The sequence below is a fragment of the Gekko japonicus genome, unplaced genomic scaffold (genome assembly GCF_001447785.1).
Source record: "Gekko japonicus isolate JY-2015 unplaced genomic scaffold, Gekko_japonicus_V1.1 scaffold102, whole genome shotgun sequence".
Classification (NCBI taxonomy): Eukaryota; Metazoa; Chordata; class Lepidosauria; order Squamata; family Gekkonidae; genus Gekko; species Gekko japonicus.
Genome location: NW_015172006.1, coordinates 1853326 through 1861747, shown reverse-complemented (window position 1 = coordinate 1861747; position 8422 = coordinate 1853326).

The window sequence follows — 8422 nt, the reverse complement described above, 5'->3', positions numbered from 1 at the left end:
GATCTACCCTAAAACCTCCAGATATGTCTCAACCCAGAGCTGGCAACCCTACTTATTCTGGATTTGCAGCTCATCCAGCAGGAGACCAGCCATCAATGGATCTCCCAGTGCTCCACTTTTCAACTTTTAATTAAGACTGGGGCTATTGAGAGAGGGTTTTAAAACCTTTCTCTGTGACGTTCCCTTGAATTACAAGTGAGGGTTAGGATAGTTACTCAGGTTCCTGCTCTTAGGTTCATACAACAGAGACAAAGTAAAGGTAAAGGTTTCCCTTGCTCGAAAGCCAGTCGAATCTGACTCTAGGGATGGGGTGCTCATCTCCGTTTCCAAGCCGAAGAGCCAGCACTGTCCGAAGACGTTTCCGTGGTCATGTGGCCGGCATGACTATACGCCGAGGCGCATGGAACGCTGTTACCTTCCCACCAAAGCAGAACTTATTTATCTACTTGCAATTTCTTGCTTTCAAATGGCTAGGTTGGCAGGAGGTGGGGCCAGAGACGGGAGCTCACTCCGTCATGCGGCACTCGGGTCTCAAACTGCTGAACTACCGACCTTCCGGTCGGCAGTTTCAACATCTTAACCACTTGAGCCACTGCTACCCCTACAACAGAGATAGGTTTGCTCAAAAGAATATCTATTAATTAATATATTCGATTTCTTATACTGCCCTAACCCCCTTGGGGGTCTCTGGGTGGTTTACACAGGCAGTTCCACATTGTGCAGGGACGGAGCTGCCTACCGGCACCCAGGTGGTGGCTGTTGTTTCTTCGGCTCGGCTCTTTCCAGTTTCTTCCCAGGCAGTCTTCGGGGCGAGATGTTCATCCTGGCGCTCAAGATGGGTTAGCTTCTTTTTCGGTGGGACCGTTCGGCACACGATCCACGTCTATCTCCGGCCTCGGCTGCGTCCTTCAGGCTCCGCCACGCCCGCATTCGACGTCATCGCGCGCCTCCTGGTCTCCACCTCCGCCGACGGCAGCCGCACGGTGTTCTGCTGCTGGCCACCAGGGATCGCTCCTCTGGCCCTGCCGCTGCTGCCATCACGTCGCCACGCTGTCTCCACTGCCGGTACTCTGCTGCAGCCGATGTCTCGCCGCCATTGCTGTTGCCGTTGCTGGTGCCTTCACCACACACCTCACCAGAGGAGGGTGCCCCCTACCCTTCTAAGGGTAGGTACCCATTTGTCTACTCGCATTTATTTACTTGCTTTCGAGCCGCTGGGTGGGCGGGAGCTGGGACTAGGGTCGGGAGCTCACCCTGACCGCGGTGGTTCTTGAACAGCCATAGTGGCTGCTCAAGTGTTGTTGTTAAGGCAGGCGTTTTACCACCTGCGCCACCGCATACAGGGACCTAAGCAACTGGTTTCAGAACACTAGAGCTCAGGCAGCCTATGCTTCAGCCAACAAACAGCACTAAGCAATGAGACTACACAGACTCAAGCAAAGATGGGGAGAAGCTGACTGTTCCATTGTAACGTATGCAATAAATACACCACATCCAGCCCCTATGATATTTGCTATCTGAATCCCCACCCCATCCCCCGGGCAAGGCTAGAGTTAAATTCTACCCCCTTCAGATTCATAATTGGTCCTGCTGTGCTGCAATGGACAGAGTTTGTTTTTTAAAGCAGGAGATCAGTCCATGGGTTCTCCCCTCCCATCTACAATCGTGATCCTTACCAGGCAGGCTACATCAGCCACATGGCCGCAAGTGAGCTCTTTCCTTGCCCCTTGCTGGTTATGCAGCACCACCTGCCGGAGAGAAAGGAAACAGGCCCAGTTATCCTGCAGGAGGGAGAGAGGGGATTCCCGATGGTCAAACACATAAAAGAAGCCATGTTGGTTCAGGCCAATGGCCCACCCAGTCTGACACTCTGTGTCACACAATGGCCAAAACCCAGGTGCCATCAGGAGGTCCACCAGCATGGCCAGAACTCCAGAAGCCCTCCTGCTGTTGCCCCCCCCCCAAGCACCCTGGATACAGAGCATCACTTGCCCCAGACATAGTGTCCCATCTATACCTAGTGGCTAAGAGCCACAGATAGACCTCTGTGTCAGGTATGCTGCTGCCATTGCAGGTGGTAGTGGGGGAAGGGTTGATGAATAGTCTGTACTCTGTTGGAATCTTAACTTTCGTTTGTCCTCGCCTCATCTTATCTGCTAGCTCAGGCCTGTGACCTTGGTACCATGCTAGTGATGCTTCTGCTGGGAACGTAGACCCGTTAGCTTAGGCGGGCTTCAGCCTAATTCCTGATTGGCTCAGACCCATTAGGGGACCCCGGTTTGTATATCTTTCCATTCCGCACGTTTGCAATCTGTTATGTACGTGGACCACCTCCAGGGGTCCGCGGAAAGGCCAGAGCTTGGATCTGAGAACAAAAGAAACTTCGGATCCCGGATTCCCCAGCCCCAACCAATAGCCACCTTGGCAGGACATTCAGACCCTCCAATGGGAGTGGGGGGGTTGCTGGTGGATATGTATATAGTTGGCCCTGTGGGCCGTTAGAGTTAGTCTTTGTCTGTGTTAAGTACAATAAACATGTGCTACAGTATGTCGTCGTCCGAGTCCTCCATGTGGCGAAACCAGTACTTTTCACAATCAGTTCTGACACTGCATGTTTGCACAGATGACCTGCCTTTACTGTACTCAATAAACTTGAGCCTGCTGAAGGAACGTTGTTGAGAACTGATTGCTGCGGGACTCTGACATTCTGCTCCATATGTTTATCTAATCCCCTCTGGAAGCCAGCTGTACTTGTAGCCACCACCACTTCTTGCTGCAGTAAGCTGTGTGAGCTGCGGTTCGTTGTGTATCCTCTCAGATTCCTTGTGAGAGGCCAGCCTCTTTCCTACACTATTTATATGAAATCCACACCTGGAGATTACACTAAAGTAGCTCTGGTTGTTTTGATTGATGGTTTATTTTGTTTCTTTTAGATTTGATTGTTCATTCAGAATACAGTTATACATGAGTTTTGGGCAGGGGTCATTTCATAGAAAAAGAGGTGCAGGCGCTCATTCGCATAACTCATTAGCATGACTTATTTGCATATGCCACACACCCCTGACATCACCGAAAGTGTGTCAGAAGGCAACACCCACTGCTCAGGCTCCACTGGACTGTTTTGGATTGCTAGCTATTGGGAGGGGGGAGGAACGTGCAGATCTGTCCTCGCAGAGGAGGGAGAGCTTGTACCTGAATAAAACTTGGTCTTAAAGGTGCCACTGGACTGTTTTGGACTGGGGGGGCGGGGGGGGGGCTCTGCAACTTACCTGGCTGCTGCTTGCTCTGACTGAGGGCTGCTGGGAGCAGGGGGTGGGGCTTGTTGCATGTGCCCGCCCCCTGGGCTCTTTACTGCCGGAGCTCCTGCAGGAAATGACCCCCTGTTTTGGGGCACGGCCTGAGAAGTGGGGGAGGAAGCATTTTTAAAGAGGGGAGTTTGCACATGGCACGGATGGGAGATGACAGCTGGCACTGCAGCTCCCCACTGCATCGATACGGACACCAGAACAAGGGCAGAAGAGAGCCAAGCACTTCTCTACACTGCATGGATCCAACTCAGCCATGAATCGGACAACCATCTTCGGGTATGTCGTCGGGCTATCTTTCGGCGATGTGCCTGCAGAGTGCAGGGGGTTGGACTAGATGACCTGCAAGGTCCCTTCCAACTCTAACATTCTATGATCCTATGAATCCCCTTCCTTTGAAAGGAACATTTTGTAATTTGAATTACATTTTGATTCCCTATATCTAGGGACCGCTAGCGAAGACAATGTGCTGCAGATCAGGAAGCCCCCGGAGTTTAAACCTCCAATTTGCAATATGGAGATAATACTGACCTACCTCACAGGGTTGCTGTCATGCTTACAGGTCAATATATGTAGAGCCCCTGACCAAAAGGCTATATAAATAAAGGATATTGTTAGGTACCAGAAAGCTCTTTTCCGTGACTGCAGTCTACCAAGCTGCCATTAAGTTAGGTGTTTTCCATACAGGGCTAGAATTGCGTAGTTTCCCCACTGCTGACGCTGCTGCTGATACAGGGAAGCAGCAACACAGCTTCCACATGGTAGGTTTCCCCTGTTTCCCAGCCCCAGTCCTCCAGCAGCAGGCGTTCCCCCAGCCCTAGGGTGGCTATTTTAGGTTTTTCTAAAATGGCCAATAGAACGGTGGTGTCAAACATAAGGCCCGGGGGCCAGAACCGGCCCGTCCAGGGCTGGCCCATGAGCAACTGGTGCAAGGGAGGGAACAGGAGGCTGCCTGGGGGGGGGGGGTGGGCAGAGTCACACCAACTGTGGCTTCAGCATGGTAGAACAACCTCGTCTGTAGCAGTCAAGCAGAACCCCTTCACTTCAGGGATTGGTAAACTGGGAGCCACTGCAGCCGCATTCATACCTCTCCACTCAGCCTGCAGCTCCATGGGTGCCATCCTGGATGGCTGCAGGGATCAGCGTTTGCATGTGGGGGGGGGTGCAGACAATTCTCTTTTGGGGCATGGGAGCAACTGCCCAGCACTGCACTGCTGTCTCTCCAGTCCGCCCGTGTGGGCTTTCCTGCACCCCCCTCCCAGCCCATGGAGCCTTTCAGTGAGGACACGCCAACTCGGAGCTTACCAGTTGCTGTCCTCTGTAAAGTTTATGTATCTGGTACCTGGCATTATGTTTTATGGCACATGTGGCCTGGCCCGACAGAGTGACATTTATGTCAGAAAAATCAAAACGGGGGGGGAGGGGATTGGCTGTGTCTGCGTAAATCCCCCCCAAACAGAGGAGCGTTGTCTCTGCATTTGCAAAAGATGCTTCTCCGTTCAGTGGGGTGGGGTGGCTAGAGTTGGGAATTAGAACCTCCAGAGTCCAGGCATGCCACGGCTTCCTGCCACCTACCCCCCAGCCAGGGCATGGTCTCCAGTCCTGGGATGGCCACCTGCTCCCTCCGTCATTGACACTGCGGTGGCTGGGAGTGCACTGGAACCTGTGCTTGGCAGTGGAGCCTGATAGCTGTGCCAGGTCAGGCCCAGTAGTAGAGGCCAAGAGTCACGCCAGGCCTGGCAGTGGTCACAGGCAGTGTTCCCTCTAAGCTGAGTTAGTGCGAGCTAGTTCACAGTTTTTTAGCCTCCGGCTCACAGTTTTGTCTCAGCTCAGGAAGGATGGCTCCAGAGCAAACTAGTGTATGCAGTAGCCAAACTGCTCGCTCACAACTTTAATGCCAGCAGCTCACAAAGTAGAATTTTTGCTCACAAGACTCCACAGCTTAGAGGGAGCATTGGTCACAGGGTGGGCTTGGAGCCAATTCTCATGATTACCGACTTTTATACTCTAAGAAGTCAACTTGGCCAAATCTGAGAATACATAAATCATGCGACTGGAGCTGTTACCTGACAAGACAGATCTTTCTTCAAACCTGAAAAACACCCTAGGCTTGCAGAAAAATCTGAAATCTTATAAATATATGTGTGTTTTGTTAAAGTCTCTGTAATGATTCCATGTCTTGGTGTGTGTGTGTCTTTAAATCTTGAGTTTGACTGCAGTAATGTAAGGAGAGCGATAGGGGGAGATAAGTGTGCTGTGATTGGCTGATGACTGAGAGTGTGAGAGGAGAGATGTTTTGGTTTTTTGTTTGACAGAGTTCTGTGTGTGAAGCTTGAAGAGACAGCATGGTCTGTGTGACTATGGAATTTTGCTTCTATTCTGTGTGAATAAGGCAAACAGTTTAGTCTGAGGGACTATAAGAGCTGATCCTGTTCTGGGTGAATAAGACAAGGAGATTAGCCTGTTTTGCTATAGATACATAAATGAGAGAGAGAGAAAAATTATACTGAGACTCTATGCCTGTCAGACTGAAGTCTGAGTGACTGTAACACCAAGTTTTGCCAGTTATATTTACAAGTTCTTTTCCCCCCAGTAACAGTCCAAAATAACCAGAAACCTATTTTGTTCTTTATTAAATAAATCAATTTTTATTTAAGCTTATCCCAGCAATCAGTACAGTTCTTCCTCAGGGCCACATAGTCCTCTGAAGTGCCCAGACCCTAGGTCATCCCACTAGCAGAGAAAGAGATCTGGATTTTTAAATTCCTGGTGGCAGCAGAAATCTACCAAGTTTAGGTACACAAAGTGTGTTTAAAGGTAAAACCGTCTCCCCAATAAGCAAGAACGTCACAGTCCCAAATAAAAAAAAGGAAAGCCTGTAAGTTTACGAAATGGATGCCTTCAGTGGCCATTGCTAGGCAATCACAACAGATTTACCTGTGTAGGGGAGGGGCCGTGGCTTAGTGACAGAGCATCTGCTTGGCATGCAGAAGGTCCCAGGTTCAGTCCCCGGCATCTCCAATTGAAGGATCTGGCAGCCAGTGATGGGAAGGACCTCTGCCTGAGTCCCTGCAGAGCCTCTTGCCCATCCGAGTAGACAATACTGACTTTGATGAACCAAGGGTCTGACTCGGTATCTGGCAGCTTCCTCTGTGTGTGTGTTTGTGTGTGTGTGTACATACAACATTCCAGTCTGGTTGCTGTCAGTAAAAGGCAGGCGAAAGGGGCAGAGCTCTTTCCAGGACTGTTCTAGCCTCGGAGCAAGGACTTGCCACGGCCAGGCCTGGCAGCAACCACTAACCAACTTGCTACCGCCTTACACCTGACTTGCATGACTCACCTAGACCTGGCTGCTGAGTACTGTTCAACAGCAGTATCAACGTCAGTGTGGTGCAGTGTTTTTAGAACCAAGCCCAGGCTGTTTAAATAGGAGCCTGTTGCTTCATTGTTTGTCTCGTTCTGGTTCTTCTAACTTCAATAAAGCTGTTATCACTGTTCACCTGCTGCCTCGAGTCTCGTATCTAACAATAGGGTTGCCAGGTCTGGGTTGGAAAATACCTGGAGACTTTGGGGGTGGATCCGGGAGAGGGCGGGGTTTGGGGAGGGGAGGGGCCTTCAAAGCAGCCATTTTTCTCCAGGGGAGCTGATCTCCGTCAGCTGGAGATCCGTTGTAAAAGCGGGAGATCCCCAGGCCCCACCTGGAGGCTGGCAACCCTAGAAGAGGAAGTGGACAGCATTGCCTGATTGACAACTCAGTACTGCACCAAATGAGAACTCATCGATAACTGGACAAGCTTTACTTGTTGGAAGTGAAGGACTTTGTGCTGTCTCTTAGCCTCAGACTTCAGAGGGGGTCTATATGAGAGAGAGAGAGAGATGGACAATGATCATCCTTCCTTTCTACTGCTCTGATGCTATCCCTTTGATGTGTAAATTGCTACTCTCAGGGAATCTCCCTTCTTTCCGGCCTGCCACCTTCTCTCCACACTGTGCTAGTCTTCTCCATATTGGGACCGTGAGGGCTGGACATACTGCCTGTATCTCTATCCAAACAAGCTAGTTAGACTATTAGAATCCCGTCTCTACTCTGTTCTGTCTAGAATAAAGTTTCTTACAATAAAAGACTCATTTGAGTTTTCAAAAATAGAGAGGCTCCATGTGTAACTTTGCTTCTTAACAGCAACTCACTAACCAAGTACACTCTGCTGCTTTATGTGCCTTGAGCACTCTGCTATCCAAATAATCCTTCCTTACTTTTCTGAAATGATGTAATTTTGCCAATATAAGGCATGTTTTTCTTTGTTCAAGTGTCAGCGTCTTGAGGTCATGTAGGAATAAACGCTTTTTGTGATCAAGCTCAACCAAATAAAGGCCTAAGGTTCTAAGAAGGACTTTGCTGTTACTTGCTTCCTTTGGACCACTTTCATCAAGCTGAATTTTTTTTCCTCCATCACCAGGTACAGGCTGCCTAGGGAGGGGGAGCTGAATACAGGATGGGGCATATAAAGGTTGGTTGGCTGTTTGGTGATAAGAAAGCAGGAAAAGAGGATCAGGGAAGGGAAAGAAAAAATAGTGCAGGAAAATTAGATCTCCCCCTGGAAATTTTTGCATGTCCCCTGCTCGTATTGTTGTAATGCTCAGTGTATCTCAGGTTCTCTGAATTTCTAGCTTTCATTAAAATAAAGTCTCTACCCTGTTTCATTGTGGAGTTGTGCCTTTTCCCTTCTATCTCTACAATGAAAACGGCAAGAGACTTAATAAAAAAAAGAAATCTGGGAATTCAGAGAAATTGATGCACAGATTGTTATCACAAAATTAAATTGTCGATTTTTAAAGGCACCCCCCAGTGGTGTTGGGGAGAAGTGGTCAGTGTGGGCAGGGAAAATATCTTCTGTCCAGCCTGCGCAGCAGCAATCCAGGCATTGCAGAGATCCTTCCCAAAACAACAGCAAAGCAACTTTGAGAAAAGCCATGGAAACCCTGGGAGATGTATGAATGAACCAAATGCTGTGGAGAAGCAGGGGAAAAACCATGCTTCCTATCAGCATTAAAGCTGAGGCAAATTCCCACACAGAAACATCCTTTAAATGCTCTCTGTGCGCCTGCATGCGGAAGAT